The sequence below is a fragment of the Zootoca vivipara genome, chromosome 1, assembly GCF_963506605.1.
Source record: "Zootoca vivipara chromosome 1, rZooViv1.1, whole genome shotgun sequence".
Lineage (NCBI taxonomy): Eukaryota > Metazoa > Chordata > Lepidosauria > Squamata > Lacertidae > Zootoca > Zootoca vivipara.
In genome coordinates this window covers 91,680,348-91,696,305 of record NC_083276.1, presented here as the reverse complement: position 1 = coordinate 91,696,305, position 15,958 = coordinate 91,680,348, and the positions used below count along the sequence as shown (strand labels likewise).

Sequence of the window (15,958 nt, the reverse complement as noted above, 5' to 3'; positions counted from 1 at the left end):
CCTTAATAAAATACTGGGGGGGCAGATAAGCCCCACATAGAAAGCCCATCAAAATGGGGGGGGGGTGACTCTTTCAAATACGGTATTTACCAGTAATTGGGGGGGGGGGAGAGGCACCTAGGCCTCTAGGATTTGGCTACTATGCCTAGGAGTTGGACAATTCAAGAAAGCAGAATGATGCATATGCTATGGTAATATATCAATGGAATCATAGAATTGTAGTCGGAAGGGACCACAAGGGTCATCTAGTCCAACCCCCTGCAATGCAGGATTTTTCCCCCAAGGTGGGGCTTGAACCCACAACATGGTTGAAATATTATGCTGATATGCAGCAACGCCTCGGAGCTGTCGTGACTGCGGCCGTGCCTTCCCTCGCCCTCACCCGCCCTGCCACCCCCTCTCGCCTGCCCGACCCTCCCGTCCTCTTGCTGCAGAGTTCCAGCATCACAGCGTCACCCAGAGGCACCCACAAATATGAGTTATCCCTCTCTCTATTTCTTCCTTCCTTCCCTCCCTCTTCCATTCTTAATAAAATATGGGGGGGGCAGATAAGCCCCACATAGAAAGCCCATCAACATGGGGGGGATGACTCTTTCACATACGGTATTTACTAGTAATTGGGGGGGGAGGGCACCTAGGCCTCTAGGAGTTGGCTGCTATGCCTAGGAGTAGGACAATTCAAGAAAGCAGAATGATGCATATGCTATGGCAATATATCAATAGAATCATAGAATTGTAGTCGGAAGGGACCACAAGGGTCATCTAGTCCAACCCCCTGCAATGCAGGAATTTTTTCCTAAGGTGGGGCTTGAACCCACAACATGGTTGAAATATTATGCTGATATGCAGCAACGCCTCGGAGCCGTCGTGACTGCGGCCGTGCCTTGCCTTGCCCTCGCCCACCCTGTCACCCCCTCTTGCCTGCCCGACCCTCCCGTCCTCTCCAGCCAAGCAGGGTAGCCGCCGCCGTTGCCAGCCCCAGAAGCACAAGGTGGCCGCTGCCGCCGCTGCTGCCACCACGATGTCGTCAGGCCAGCTGGCCCTGTAGCCCCGCCCACGTTCCCACTTTGTGGCCCCGCCCCTGAATGATCATGGCTTGCCCCCCCCCAGTTTTGATCCTGGCTACGCCCTTGGCTGGGATAAGAGTACCAAGGGCGGAGGGAAGCAATACAACTGTTTGGGGAATGTGCACTTCAGTCATCAGGGCATTGCTTAAATGAGTTAAGCTAACAAGTATGATTTGCCTTCTTATTTTACTTTGTAAATTGGGAGTGACTTTAAACTTGTTATCATTCGTAGCTTGTCTGGGTCCTTTTATAAAGCTGGAACATTTCTGGAATGTTATTTTTTCCTTGCCTTGGTCAGTGCAACAACGGTTTCTTGAGTACCTGCCATTAACTGTGCTTGGCATGCAATTAACGCAGGATATTTTATTTGAATATTTAGACTAGTTATCAAGCAGTTGGACTTCATGGTTGCAGTACTGATGGTGTGCTAAAACTGGTCTATGTTAACAAGTTCATGAGAATCTAGGCAAGAGACAGGACTGCTTGTCTTCTGTGGTGTCATGTCTTGTATCTGCATCTGCAAAGTGTTTGTGTATGAATGTTGGTCACTTAATGGCTGCAGCATCAAGTGGTGACATGTGTGAATGTGCCACAAGCCTCTGCATGTATATGAACAAGTTAATCCATTGAGAAATGGCATATTATGAGATTCTATAGAATCATTCAGCTAATGGTCAAAGAATTAAGCCTTTTTAAAAAGACAAAATAAATGGTTAGAACTGCACAGATTCCCTTTTTAAGTAAGTGATAGTTCATATTTTAATAATCTTTAAAAATGCAGACTTCATATTTTCCATATAGGCATTTTTGTGTGATTTGTGACCCACCAAGCCAAATGTAGCCCATCAGTTATATATGGCAATTCCCCAGGGCATTACAGATGCCCTACTTTTGCTGACTGCAACTGCAGAAACTGATTCAGACCCTGGCTATCCACAATGCATTGTGAAAAATCGTTTGTTTTTTTAATTCGGTCTGTATTTGCTCTATTGGGAATATGGACAGTGACCAAAAGCTAGAGCCACAACTAAAAGAGAGCTTAACATTTCTTAAATACAATGCTTTTTTGGGGGGGGGGGAAGCAGGGGTACTCATTCCGCTAAACATTTTGTGAATCCAAGTTTGGCCTCATTGAGGGGCAGTATTTCAATATGAGTAGGAAAATGAGAGTACCCCCTAAATACAACAGAAAAGTGGTGAAATATTGTAGATACCTATTTAAAACAGTGAAAACATGATTCAAAATAAACAATGATTATAGTACAACAGATGAAATTATTACATTGGCTATAGCTATTAGCTGCTTAAGGTAGATCACAGACAAAAAGTGAAATATAAGAAAGCAAGAACACTGAGAATGTTTCACTACATCAGCGGCGGCCAACTCCTATGAGACGGCGATCTACTCGCAGAATAAAAAACTGGCAGTGATCTAGCCCTTTTTTTCGGTGGGTGTGTGGGTGTTTCAGGTCAAAGTTGTTGAGCTTTTTTTTAGGATAGAAAGTCCTGTATTTGGGGGGGGGGGGTTTCAGGCAAAGCTGTTGAGCTTTTTTAAGGGAGAAAAGTCGCATGCCTAATTGTCACTAATGAAACAATCAGCCTCACTGCAAAACTCATTCTGTTCTGAAGATCGTGCAGTAATGGAGCATGGGGCAAGGGGGCGGGGCAGGATTCTATTTTAACACCGCTAAGAAAAGGGACCCAGTGATCGACTGCGACTTACCAAAACCTGTTGCACTAGATTATAGAGGCAGAAAAGCAACATATTGAAACAAGATAGGAAAAGTTACTTGAGGAGTGTATATATTCCCTTTATATTGAGAGAGACTTGGGATCTTTGGTGAGTAATGAGTTTAAAAAGATTGTAAATTTGTAAAATATTAACCCAAGGTATCAGAATGTATCAGAATTTAGTGGCTTTTCCATGATGATTGGAATACAGTTAATAAAAAAATAGGCTACATTTTTCTTATAAGAAAACCACATAACCACAATATATGTGGTTATGTGCCTATTTGTAGCCTATTTAAGGCCTCTCCTGGAAGCAAACATGCTTGCCTGATGAAATGCAAAAAGCACAGACCCACTCTCCATCTTCCAAAACCCCCCACTAAGCCACGATAATCGGATATGTGATCGAAGAGCCGCATGCAGTCATTGAGGCCTCTTTTCCTGGCCCTCTGAAACACTTGATTCCTGCCCCCCGCCCCGCAGCCCTTGTGCAGCCTTTCCAAATCCAGCTAAGCAAAGTGCTGGGTTTGAGGGCTCTCACAGTGCCCTTTCCAAAATCTAGTTAGCACTTTCCCAGCTTTAAGGAGGAGGTGAGAGGGTTCTAGGACCTGCCAGAGTCTCGGGCCTGCTTCCCAAATCCCCGTGCCTCGCTTAGTATATAAAGCTGGATCACCCTGCACTTAAGCCATCATGCCTTCAGGGAAGGTGCTGATGGGACAGGGAGTAAAATACAGTAACCATGTCAGCTAAAGGTTGTATGAAAGATCAGGAGAGCAGAAATGTGGGCTCCCCCAAAAGTTATTTGTAAAATAGGTCCAAAAAGCTGGGAAGCTGTTACTCTTCATCTGCCCCTTCAAGCATGATAAGTTTATAATAACATTCAGATCAAGTCTTTTCCCTATAGGAGGAAAGAGAACAACTCATGCTGGCGCATTTACATCTTTTTCTAGACTTCTTTTTAGACGCCATCCTCTGCAAAATGTTAAAATGCACATGGGAAGGCAGTGTACTCTTTGTTTAATGGCTGATCAATGCTGGATGCCAACTTTGCTGCCACATACACCCGGACAACACCATTACTGGCCCCAACAACATCCAACATACCATCTCAGGGCTATTTAATTGCTCATTGTATAACATTGTGTATGCCATCAAATGCCAACAGTGCCCTTCAGCTCTCTATATTGGACAAACAGGCCAAACCCTACGCCAAAGGATAAATGGACATAAATCTGACATCAGGAACCACAAGACAGAGAAACCAGTAGGAGAACACTTCAATCTCCCAGGACATTCTATACAAGATCTCAAAGCAGCTGTTTTATTACAGAAAAATTTCAGAAACAGACAAGAAAGAGAAATTGCTGAATTGGGACTCATTACCAAGCTTAAAACCACGGAGCCACCTGGGATGAACAGAGACATCGGATTCTTATCTCATTATGCATGATCTAGCTTTCTTTTGTGCCTCAGCCCTTGCTTCCCCCCCCCCCCGCAGGACCAATTGCAGTCATCAGCAGTCGTTAACAGCCATCAGCAGGTTCACCACTCCTATCAGCCCATCACCCATTCCCACCCACCCACCCTCTGAAAATACATAAGGGTCTGGTTGATTCTGTTTCAGTGTATCTGACGAAGTGTGCATGCACACGAAAGCTCATACCAAAATAAAAACTTAGTTGGTCTTTAAGGTGCTACTGAAGGAATTTTTTTATTTTGCTTCGACTCAGACCTACATGGCTACCTACCTGTAACTTTAGCAGGGTGTGTTGGGAAGAAGGGGGGTGGGAAGGAGTGGGATCCATCTGTTAGTACGCCCTGTTCAGCCCAAGTCTTAAACGTGTGCATGCGCTAGGTCAGGGGTCGGCAACCTTTTCCAGCCGTGGGCCGGTCCACTGTCCCTCAGACCATGTAGTGGGCCGGACTATATTTTGAAAAAGAAAAGAACGAATTCCTGTGCCCCACAAATAACCCAGAGATGCATTATAAACAAAAGCACACATTCTACTCATGTAAAAACACGCTGATTCCTGGACCGCCCGCGGGCTGGATTTAGAAGGCGATTGGGCCGCATCCGGCCCATAGGCCTTAGGGTGCTTACCCCTGGGCTAGGCGACTGGAGCACCTTCACTGACCTTCTGATCACAGGAACATAGACATAGCATTCCCAGAGAACAGGTCCTGCTGCAGTGGACTCACACCTGCTCATTGTGAGCACCAAAACTCAGCAGAGTAAAACATAAGCAAAGCTGTGGAGGTTTTGAAGCATACCTAATTTATTTCTAACAGTCACTACAAATCGCTACAGAAATGCATGAGAAGAGCAGTTCTCATGCAGCCATTTATCCCCTCCTTTCTCTTAACATGAAAGTAAAACAAACGATCAGGTGATTCTTGCAATTGGAGGGGTAAAAATGCCAACATCATCTTGGGCAGGCTGGCTGGGAGAGATGCCATTGACTCCAGGGCACTGGCGGAGGAACTCAGGGGGCGGGGGAGCACACTGCCCCCTGCACCATCAGGGAGGGGATACCATCGTGGCTGCCCCCCCCAGACACACATCATGCACCCCCACCACCAGGCCGGATGTCACACCCCTGCGAACGGTGCGCCACACCCCACAGGACACACATCAGCCATGCCCCTGCCCACTCTCCGCCCCTGGTGCCAGAGCATGCAGCTTCCCCACTGCTCCAGGGTTGCACTGCTGTGGGGGACAAGCCCCACTGAAATGACCATGCTGTAAGATCTGGACTCCCTCCATGCAGACTGAAGGTGAAAAAACCATATTGTTTTAAAACTACAACAGTCTTCACTGTCTCAATTCTCCAAGGAAACACAGACCCTGGGTGAGTGCCTGGACCCCCACAGAGTCTTGCAGAGAGTGGGGGTGGCACCCAACTTTTGTAACAATATTCTATATTGTCTTCAAGGAGCAAGGCAGTTTTTAGTAATTTCCCCCTCCATTTAATTTTTATTTTATTTTTTTTGCAACCCTTGCAGATCTGTCTGCCATGGTTTTTAGTTGGCACATGACTTGTTTCTTTTTGCAACAGATAGTGGGAATTCTTTGGCTTACCCCACAAACTTCTGAAACCTGCAAGAGTGCCCGAAGTCATAGAGAAGTGTTGAACTCCTTTGTAATGTACAATTTGCAGTATATTAGTCTGAAATGAAGAGACAAAAACAGTGATAATTAAAGAGGGGAAATGAGCATTCTCTGTTTAAAACAGATATCCTGTTCCCAATGAAGGCAGCTGGGCAAATGATTTGTTCCATCTTGCCTGTTGTTAGTATTCTCTATCTGCGATGTCACGTCTAGGAAGTGATAGAGAAGAGTCTCTGACAATGTTACATGAACTTTTTGTAACAGTTTTTTTTCAGCTGGCATACATAAAGAACCAGCATTGGAGAGGTGAGATAAGCTTTCTCGTCTTCCTCTTTGGAATAATGTATGCATGTATGTATTACATATGCATGCTTTCTTATTTTGTTTAAGCGTTTCCTAGATTGCTATTTGCTTTGTCATCTCAGGATGACAACTATGGAATCTGCTATTATCCAGCTTTTGCAACACTCCTGAATACAAGACTTCTTCTTCTTTTTAAAGCAGGCTCCTGTCACCTTCAAGCTACTGTACTCAGAAATATAGAACTGTAATCTGGGAGGAAAGGTAGGGATTTCAAAGGTTGTATAATCTGTTGTGCTATTGCTTGTCTAAGATCGCTGCCTTATAAAACAGAGTGCTGCTAAAGCAAATAGAAGCATAGCTCAGTTGGAAAGCAGAAATGACTGAAGTGTTGGGTAGAGCTGTATCTCTCAGATAATGCAAGCAGCAGGTTGTTAACCTGCTACCGAAGTAGCCTCTATGCTTCCATGAACCAGTCACCTCTCAGAAATATTGAAGAGAGAAATGTCTACAGGACTGAGAAAATGGTTTCCTCTACAGAGGTATTCAGCTACTTCAGCTGGTTTAATAGTCATTCCCTCACTTAAGGGGGGGAGCAGGGGGAGACAGGATGCACTAGGGATCTTTGATGGATAATTATTCAACACCAGAATTATGACTACAGTACAATAATTCAACAAGCAAGAGAAACAGCTCAGGTGGCTATATCTAAACTAGGGATGGGCACACTTGCAAATGCAGGATCTACTTTTTTTTACTTAGAACACTGAGGTCTACAGTACTAGAAAAGAGAGAGGATGAAGTACTGAGTTACTGAGGAGCGAGTGAATTACAGATGAGTGATTAATTTCTCATATCTGTCTCTGGCTACTTCGTTCTCGGCTATGATGCAGCTCAGGCCTCTTGGCTAGGGAGCTGCTGCTGGAATGAAGGAAAACACTGCTCTCTCTTCCACTGTTGTTTTTATCCTATCGCTCTCATCTCCCCACAATTCTTTTTCCTTTTTCTAAATCTTCTTAGCTATGTGTGTGAAGGGAAGGGAGGATTTATTTATTTTATGAAAAATTTGGTGGTGGCAGCTTTTATCCTAATTTTAGACAAGGTGACTGAGGGTTCCACTTCCCTTTTTCCAGCTTGTAGTGGCTCCAAGACACTACAAGGCTCTCAACATCCTCCCTGCCACATCCTTCTTGCCATGTTTCCAGGTTCAGAATGTCTTTGGGCAATGATGCTGCCTCTTGACATTGCATGTCTTTTCCATGTGCACTCCCAGAAACTGAAGACTGCAGAGAAGCTCATGAGCCATGGAACTGTTTTTAAACTGTAAACTCATTTTATTGTTTCAAATACCTTTTCTGTGTCTTTGTCTAGTGCAGGCATCCCCAAACTGCGGCCCTCCAGATGTTTTGGCCTACGACTCCCATGATCCCTAGCTAACAGGACCAGTGGTCAGGGATGATGGGAATTGTAGTCCAAAACATCTGGAGGGTCAAAGTTTGGGGATGCCTGGTCTAGTGAGACTCTCTGCAACCTCCCACCTTCCCACAATCCCTGGTATTCAAAGGCATGCTACGGTACTCCTGAACATTTTGCTATTATGGCTAAAGAGAGGTGTTTCCTTGTGATGGAGCAGATAGGAGTGGCTCTGTGCTGAAGTTGAGGCAAGATGCAATTGGTATAAATTGGTGCAGGGTAGGGTTAGCATCCTCATTTTTTGAAGGTACAAGCCATCCTTGCCTGGTGTTTGGCTGCCTGCTTGACTACTGGATGGCTTTGAAGCAGGAATCCCTTGTTTATTTAGCAATTATATTATGTACGCCAAAATCAGTCAGGTTTCTTTTGTTTACAAAAGTGAATTTAGTTAGATGCCCTTGATTATAATTGTACTGTGCACTTCTCTCTGACCTGGCATTAGATTTGTCAGAACTTTAATTTGCGTTTCTACCTTTACACCCTGTAGTCTCTGTCTGGCTTATAATTAAATCCTTCTGTCAAAACCAGGCAGTCAGAGATATTACACGGCTAGTTTCATTATTTCTCCCCAGGTGCCCAAAGCTTGCCTTGGGGTTTGGGGATTTTGTGAGAAGACAGAGCAATAATGAGTTCCATGTTTAAATGAGCAGCAGCTTTTAAGGGGAAGTCCACCTCTGATATTTTCTTTTTTCCAGAGTGATGCTGTTGTGTATGGAAGGTAGACTCTGGCCTTCCCACTCTATGTAGTACTCCCTTTTAATATATTAATCAACACTGAATATTAATGAGTAGCTCTTATTTACTGATCCAGATGTATCTCAGCACTTTAAAATCCTGCTGACTTAAGTGCAGAGAGATTCAAGCACATGTTTGTTTACAGATTGATACATTTGTGTACTGCCCTTCGACATTAGTTTCCAGATAAAATAACCATCTAAAAAAATAAAATGACAGGGACCACAATTAAAAGTGGGATCAAGAAGCTTAAGCCTGGAATAATGTAAAAGGACTTTGCCTGGTGCCAAAAGGATAACTGCATAGGTGCCAAACAAGCTTCCCAATGCAAAGAATTCCCAATGCAAAGAGTCCCACAATAAAAAATGTCCAGTCCCTGGTTGCCACTGGAGGAAGAGGATGTAATGGGCAGGTGACTTGGGTCCATGTGTAGGTTGATTTAGGAGAGGATGTCCTTGGAGGTCCATTGTTCCTAAACCATGTGGGCCTTCATAGGTGAGTACCAGAAACTTGTATTGAGCCCTGAAATGGATCATGAGCCTGTGGAGTTCTCTCCGACCCCATGAGATTTGAAAATATTTTTTATTAGCTTTAGTATCTATATATCTCACAATGTTGTTGCCTTGGTTTTTTTTCTGAGAAAGACATCTTAAATCACCATACTGTGTGTGTGCTTACAGTTAAAGCTGTCTTATTCATATGGCGTTTGGTCTATCCAGAATGATGTGGCTGAACTGGACAAGTAAAACGATCCAATTCATAAATGTAATGTAAGACTGAAAAATCCCTTGAACATCAACCTTGACTTTCTAGTAAACATAATGTGAGGCTGCCACAGTGGGAACCTGTGCAGTGTAGACTGACTGCTCTGTCCTACATATTTTGGAGACCTAGATTCAGGCACTATTTCCCTATTTCACAAGGTTGTTGTGAAGCCAAAATTGGGGTGTGGTTGTGTGGAAATGTTTGCAACATAAGTTGATATGCCACACTTACATCAATGCATAATTAGGCGTATCTAAATGAAATAATAATATCAGTTATCAATTGGGGTCATTTCATTCAGGAAGAACTTCCTGATAGTAAGAGCTGTTCGACAGTGGAATTTGCTGCCAAGAAGTGTGGTGGAGTCTCCTTCTTTGGAGGTCTTTAAGCAGAGGCTTGACAGCCATATGTCAAGAATGCTTTGATGGTGTTTCCTGCTTGGCAGGGGGTTGGACTGGATGGCCCTTGTGGTCTCTTCCAACTCTGATTCTATGATTCATGCACAGGTGTTATAGATTTGGGTTGAGTTTGTGTAAGAGATTCTTTTTAGACAGTATCTTGGCATTATCTTGCCAGGTGGAGAGTGGAATCTAAGCAAGTAGGGGAGTCTTAAACTTATTGCCACTCCTTGGCAAGGCACTATGGTAGTTAATAAATGGTTGTTCGTATTTACCCATTCTGTTGAATATACCCCATACTGTTGAATATACAGTAGTTTTAATCAGTTGACCGATTGCTTCATCTAGTTCAGGCACGTCCAACTCCTAAGAGACTGCGATCTACTCCCAGTATAAAAACACTGGCAGTGATCTACCCATGGAGGGGGAAAGGGGGGGCAAAATCAAAGTTGTTAAGCTTTATTTGGGGGTGGGGGAAACAAAACTAGTTATGATAATTAAGGGAGGGGGGAACTGCTCACCAAAAACTGCGACACTGTGATTTAGCCAGCTTCCGTATCAGATCTTGCTGCCACAAAGAAAAGAGAAACAGAGAGAAAATGCCGGGAGGCAGAGACATTAAATGCATTGCTATATTTGGAGAGCAATTGCTAGGGAGCACACGATTGACAGCAGACATCCAGGGATCAACCTGTTGATCATGATCGACTGGTTGGACATCCCTGATCTAGTGCAATTGCCTACATTGCCTTGCAGTGGCTCTCCCGGGTTTTAGAATAGAGTCTGCCCCTGCCCTACCTGGAGATGCAGGTGATTGAACCTGTAATCTTCTCCATGCCATGGGTAGGCAAACTAAGGCCCGGGGGCAGGATCCAGCCCAATCACCTTCTCAATCCGGCCTGTGGACGGTAGTAGAACATGTCCTTTTATTTAAAATGCATGTCTGGGTTATTTGTGTGGCCTGCCTGGTGTTTTTACATGAGTAGAATGTGTGCTTTTACCAGTATTTAAAATGCATCTCTGGGTTATTTGTGGGGCATAGGAATTCGTTCATTCCCCCCCCCCAAAAAAAATAGTTTGGCCCCCTCAAGGTCTGAGGGACAGTGGACTGGCCCTCTTCTGAAAAAGTTTGCTGAACCCTGGTATATGTTGTACCACTGAGCTATTGCTCTTCCCTTATTTCTCTCTAGCTGGCCTACAGAACAGCAGTGTTTTGCAGCACAGTTTAGCCAGCCAGACCCGCATTCTGAACTGTTTGGTAAAATTAGAAATGCCAGTATCATGAGACTGGACTGTCAACACTTGTTCAACTTTCTACATAGGGTAACAGTAATTCCAGGTTTCTCTTGTGGTGCACTTAAGAGCTATTTATTATCCCAGTCTGGCAATTAGTAAAGCAAGTGCAAACAACCCAGGTGTATTCTGGTTTCTTAATGTCTGTCTCTTCTTATCTCTAAATGAGTATAATTGAAGGAGGGTCTCAAAGGAAGGAGCTATTTTGAATATACTAATTTAATTTACCTAACACTTTATGTGATGCTGCCATCTGTTTTTCTGCTACTCAGGGAAGCTGGCTGTTTTGTTGAAGTGATTTAAAACGAAAACATTGTGGGGCTCACCTAATGGCAGGAAAGTTGTGGCTGGATCACTGGTTTGATGAAATATCCCGGAAAAGTATGTTTTAGAATCATAGAATTCTACAGGGTTATCTAGATCTCTAATTTAGTCACACTTGTTTCTGACCTAGCCTCCAAAGAGCTGGTGACCTTAACATTTGGCTGGTGCCCTTAAGAAAAGATTGGTACCACTGTTTATTATTTATATTCCTTCTATTCTGCCTCTTTTAAGTTGGCAACCTCTGGAATCCTCTCGGGGACAGGCAGCTATTTTAAGATATGAGTTACAGAGGACTGCATGTTACTGAATGCTAATGTTGTGTTGATAGCTTTAGTGGAATACGTGAGTATTGTCCATCTATACTCATGAGTCTACATGCCATCTTGCAGATCACAGTGAAGGCCTTTAACAAAACTACATTCTATGAGACACAATGAAACATTGTCTACAATCTCTTTTGGCACTTCTTCCCAGATCTGTGTTAAACTGGATCATGCTTATTGTTTCCATGGACACTGAGGGCATAAGCAAGGTCTCCTTTTAGAATTTCCTCTATAAAGTCAACTTATTACCTGAATTCTAGCTAGGTATGTTTTTGCTCATCAGCTATATTAAATTTGCACTTAAAGGGAAAAAAGCAAAAAGCACTCAACTCTTTAAAATAGGGGAATGAAATTCCCTGTATCTGACAAGTCAGTCCTTTGTCTGTGGATATGGTAAGAGTCCAAATAGGGAAGGGCAAGGTTTCTTTGGTAAAGGTCCCCTGAGTGATGCACATCTCATGCTGCCATTTTGCTCCCTTAGAAGAGAGGTCTGCCAAGTGCAGTGTCTCAACGGACTATGGCTGGAAGTTAGCCTTAAGGGAGTTGTCTGCCATTCAACCTGGGTGCTAAAGTAGAAAAAAATTGGGCTTGGATAAGACATGCCTTTAGATGTGCTTCCAAGTCCCCCACCTACCCAGAAAGGATAATTTAAACTACAAGATGCAGTGTCCCTTTACGATTTAAACCATCACAGGAGGGACTGATTGGCTTTCCGCCAAGCCAGATTTTCCCCATTTACCTCCAGGTCCTGGGACAATGGGGCACAACAGAGGCTATGGTGTCTTTATGACACAGTACATGGTTTATTTATACATACACACAACCTGAACTTAGATGAAGGGATTGCAGAGCATTCACATCATAAGTGGGCCCAGCCCCCCTCCATAAGTGCACCATTTAGAAGTGTGTCTCTTTGTTGCAGCTTCTCCCATTCAGCCCATATTGTGTTCTGCCCCTTGCTTCTCTGCTTGTCAAGCCGCTGGCAAAACTGACACTTTTTTTCTGTTCACTTACACCAGGCATCCCCAAACTTCGGCCCTCCAGATGTTTTGGACTACAATTCCCATCTTCCCCGACCACTGGTCCTGTTAACTAGGGATCATGAGAGTTGTAGGCCAAAACATCTGGAGGGCCGCAGTTTGGGGGATGCCTGACTTACACCATCCACCCTGAAATCCTACAGCCCTTAGGCCTCTGCCCAGCAATGCGCAGCTGGGTAAGTGACTCCTTCTCTCCTTTTCTTGCTGTGTTCTTTCTCTCTTGATGGTTTCCTTTCATGAAAGCACTGGGATAGATAGTCGTACCTTGGAAGACGAACGGAATCAGCTTTGGAAGTCCATTCGACTTCCAAAACATTTGGAAACCAAAGCGCAACTTTTGATTGGCTGCAAGAAGCTCCTGCAGCCAATTGGAAGCCACAGAAGCCCCGTCAAACGTTCAGGTTCCAAAGAACGTTTGCAAATGGGAACACACACTTTTGGGTTTGTGGTGTTTGGGAGTCAAAATGTCCGAGTACCAAGGCGTTCTGTATCCAAGGTACGACTGTACATAACTTATGGTGACATGAAAGGTGACATGATGGCTGGCTGAGTCCTCTGTTTAGAGTGTTTATGTTGGAGAATGTACTCAAATCCTGGCTTGGTTACAGGACATTCAGCCTTGCTTTCCTATCTGTAAAATGAGAAGGGTGTTATCAGAGGCTGTGTAGAATAGTCACTAGATTTGGTCATTCAAAATGGGCATACAGTATTTGATACCACAAAACAAACTACTTCCCCAAATATATCCCCAAACCTTTGCATTTTTTTGATGATGCAGAAACAAGTTGCAGCTGCTTCTCAGCACCATTCTTCCCTGTGTTTACTGCTTTATTTCTTGCAGTAGTGTCACTTTGTTCCATTTGACTCTGGCAACTCAGGTGATTTTTAAAAGTAATTATGTTATGTTGTTTATGATTATGTTAATCATGTAATGTACACTGCTATCATTGACAAAATACTGTGGGTTCCCACATCCCAATCGGATTAAAGGGAGATGACAAAATCTGTGGGTTCCCACATCCAATCAGATTAAAGGGAGATGACAAATTTCTGTGAGTTGCCAGATCCAACTAAATTAAAGGGAGAGAAGGACAAATAAGGGCAAGGAAGGGAAGGGCAAAGAATGGTGTTGAAAAGCGCAGTATTAAAATAACGTGGGTGTATTTGAAATGAGAGCTAAACGTTGCTGAAAATGGAAAACATTTTTCTACACATCGAGAAAACAAAATGAGGCAATAGCAGTCCTATTGTAGACTAGCTACAAAAGAATAAGATGTCAACACATTATTGTTGAACCAAAAGTTTTATCACACAGTCACCTGTAAATCTAAGAAAGATTTATCATAGGTTGTTCTTGTGAGCTGGTCCTTGAGCCATATGAAAATACTATGATTTTGTCAACATGCTCTTCTGTATTTAAGGGTCTGTGAAAGTGTGAATATAAGAAGCTTCTTTGTATGTATCTAGTTCACTACTACCTATTCAAACTGACAACAGCTCTTGGGAATCTTGGACAGAATATCTGCCAGCCCTATAATCTGACACCCTGTAATTTGAAATCCCGGGTGGTGAATCTGGAATCTTCTATTAAGACAAGGAGCATAAATGCAAACTGAGAGGCTCTAAGTAGGAGTTGAATCACAGATACTGATCTTCTTCTTCGGCGATCACTCGTAGCCGAGTAAGATTGTTTTCCATAAACACGGTTTTAACAATAAGTCCGTAGGTGACTCTGGAGGCCTATTCTGAATCCACATGTCCTTCCACAGTGGGGACATTGGTTTCCGTGCGGGAGTTGATCACGGTGTGGATTTGTCAAGCATGCCTTCCTCTTAGCACATTTCTCCCTTGCGTCCTGAGTTCCGAGTGTCTTCAAAGCCCATGACACCTTTGGTAAAGGCTGTTCTCCAACTGGAGCACTTGCAGGCAAGTGTTTCCCAATTGTTGGTGTTTATACTACATTTTTTAAAATTATCCTCTGGCAACATGTTAATGAATGGTCATTAAGGAAAGTTAAGCACTGGAAAAACAAGTCAAAAGAATGGACATTATAGCACTGTACAGTATGGCACATAATTTCCACATTATATAAGATGGGTGTTGATTTACAACAGAGTTGTCCTTATCACCTTAATTAAATGTTTCTGAGTATCATCTTGTAGGTTGTCCAAAGCAATTGTAGGTTGTCCAAAGCAATTAGAATTTATACTTTTTGTCACACACTACTTGTGACAGTTTAATTCCACAGGCCACAATTTCAGTGGGGATTAAAGGATTTTGCAGAACTTCTTATATTATTTGATTATGTAACAAAATGGAAAGCAGTTCTTGGTGATGAGCATGTGCAAATGTGCATTTGGACCTTCTAAAACATGGGGTGGTGGTGGCTGGGTTTACCTTGAGCTTGGTTTGAAAGCTATTCGGTCCTTTTAAAAAATCATATAGAATACATCTATAAAAGCTGTAAGTAATTGAATTATTATTATAATAACTTATTTAAAGAATATATCTGAGAAGTTGCTCAAGGGGCTTTTTTTCTTTTCATGAGAAGTCAGGTGCCTTAATTTTGGTGTAGAGCAACTTCTTTGGATGCAGAATGTTCCAGGTTCAGTCTCCAGCATTTCCAGGTAGGGTTGGGAGAAACCCCTACCTGAAAGCCTGGAAAAGCCACTTCCAGTTAGTGCAGACAGTATTGAGCTGGATGCAACCATGATCTGACTCAGTATACAGTATAAGGCAGCTTCCTACAGTATGTTCCTATGCACACAGTATCAGCAGCTGCTATTGGGTTTGCAAAATACAGCAAATGATCTTCTGAGACCATGGTCAAAACAGCATGGAACAAAAACGGTTAGAGTTAAAAGAGTTTGGGAGGAGAAACACTTCAGCAGCAATTGCCTGTTTTCTCCTCTGGTATCTGCCAGTCTTAAGGACATAATTGAATATCCTTGCTTTAAAGTTCTGTCAAAAAGGATGTTGGTTTTGAGTTTCAGCAGACTTGAGATGATCTGACCTAACTATTTGCAGTTATGCCTGTACAGCGATCAAAATATTTTTTCCTCAGCACAACCACAATTAAGGGAAACAAGAAAGGCTGCTACAAATTGTGGAGCTAGCATAGTGAGATCATTTCTGTCAGAACTTTGAGATATACATACCCTTCTGGGTTTAATCATTCATTATCCTTTCCCTAATTGAGGCCTTGACCCAGTTTGTGGCTTAGCTTGGGCCCTCTTGTGAATTCTAAATGACAGTAGGCTGTGTGTCAGGAGATAATGCATTCGGGCTCTAACCTCTCTGTCACAAGAGTGATGAGAAAATTAAGTTCAGTAAATACAATCTGCATTATATTATGCATTCAGTTACCCTGAGTGAAGCAACCATTTCAGGATTGGGAGAG

General features: G+C 43.2%; 1 protein-coding gene across 8 annotated transcripts in view; it reads left to right on the top strand.

Moving 5' to 3' along the window:
- Window positions 1-15,958, top strand: part of ADCY5 (adenylate cyclase 5) — a 191,707-nt gene that overhangs the window by 12,152 nt on the left and 163,597 nt on the right. Inside the window, exon 1 of one of the 8 annotated variants that reach the window (XM_035129017.2) lies at window positions 917-6,471. The exons of the other annotated variants lie outside the window; for them this stretch is intronic. The gene's annotated coding sequence lies outside the window, so the exon portion shown is untranslated. Of the gene's footprint in view, window positions 1-916; window positions 6,472-15,958 lie in introns of those variants that run through there. 8 annotated transcript variants of the gene reach the window in all.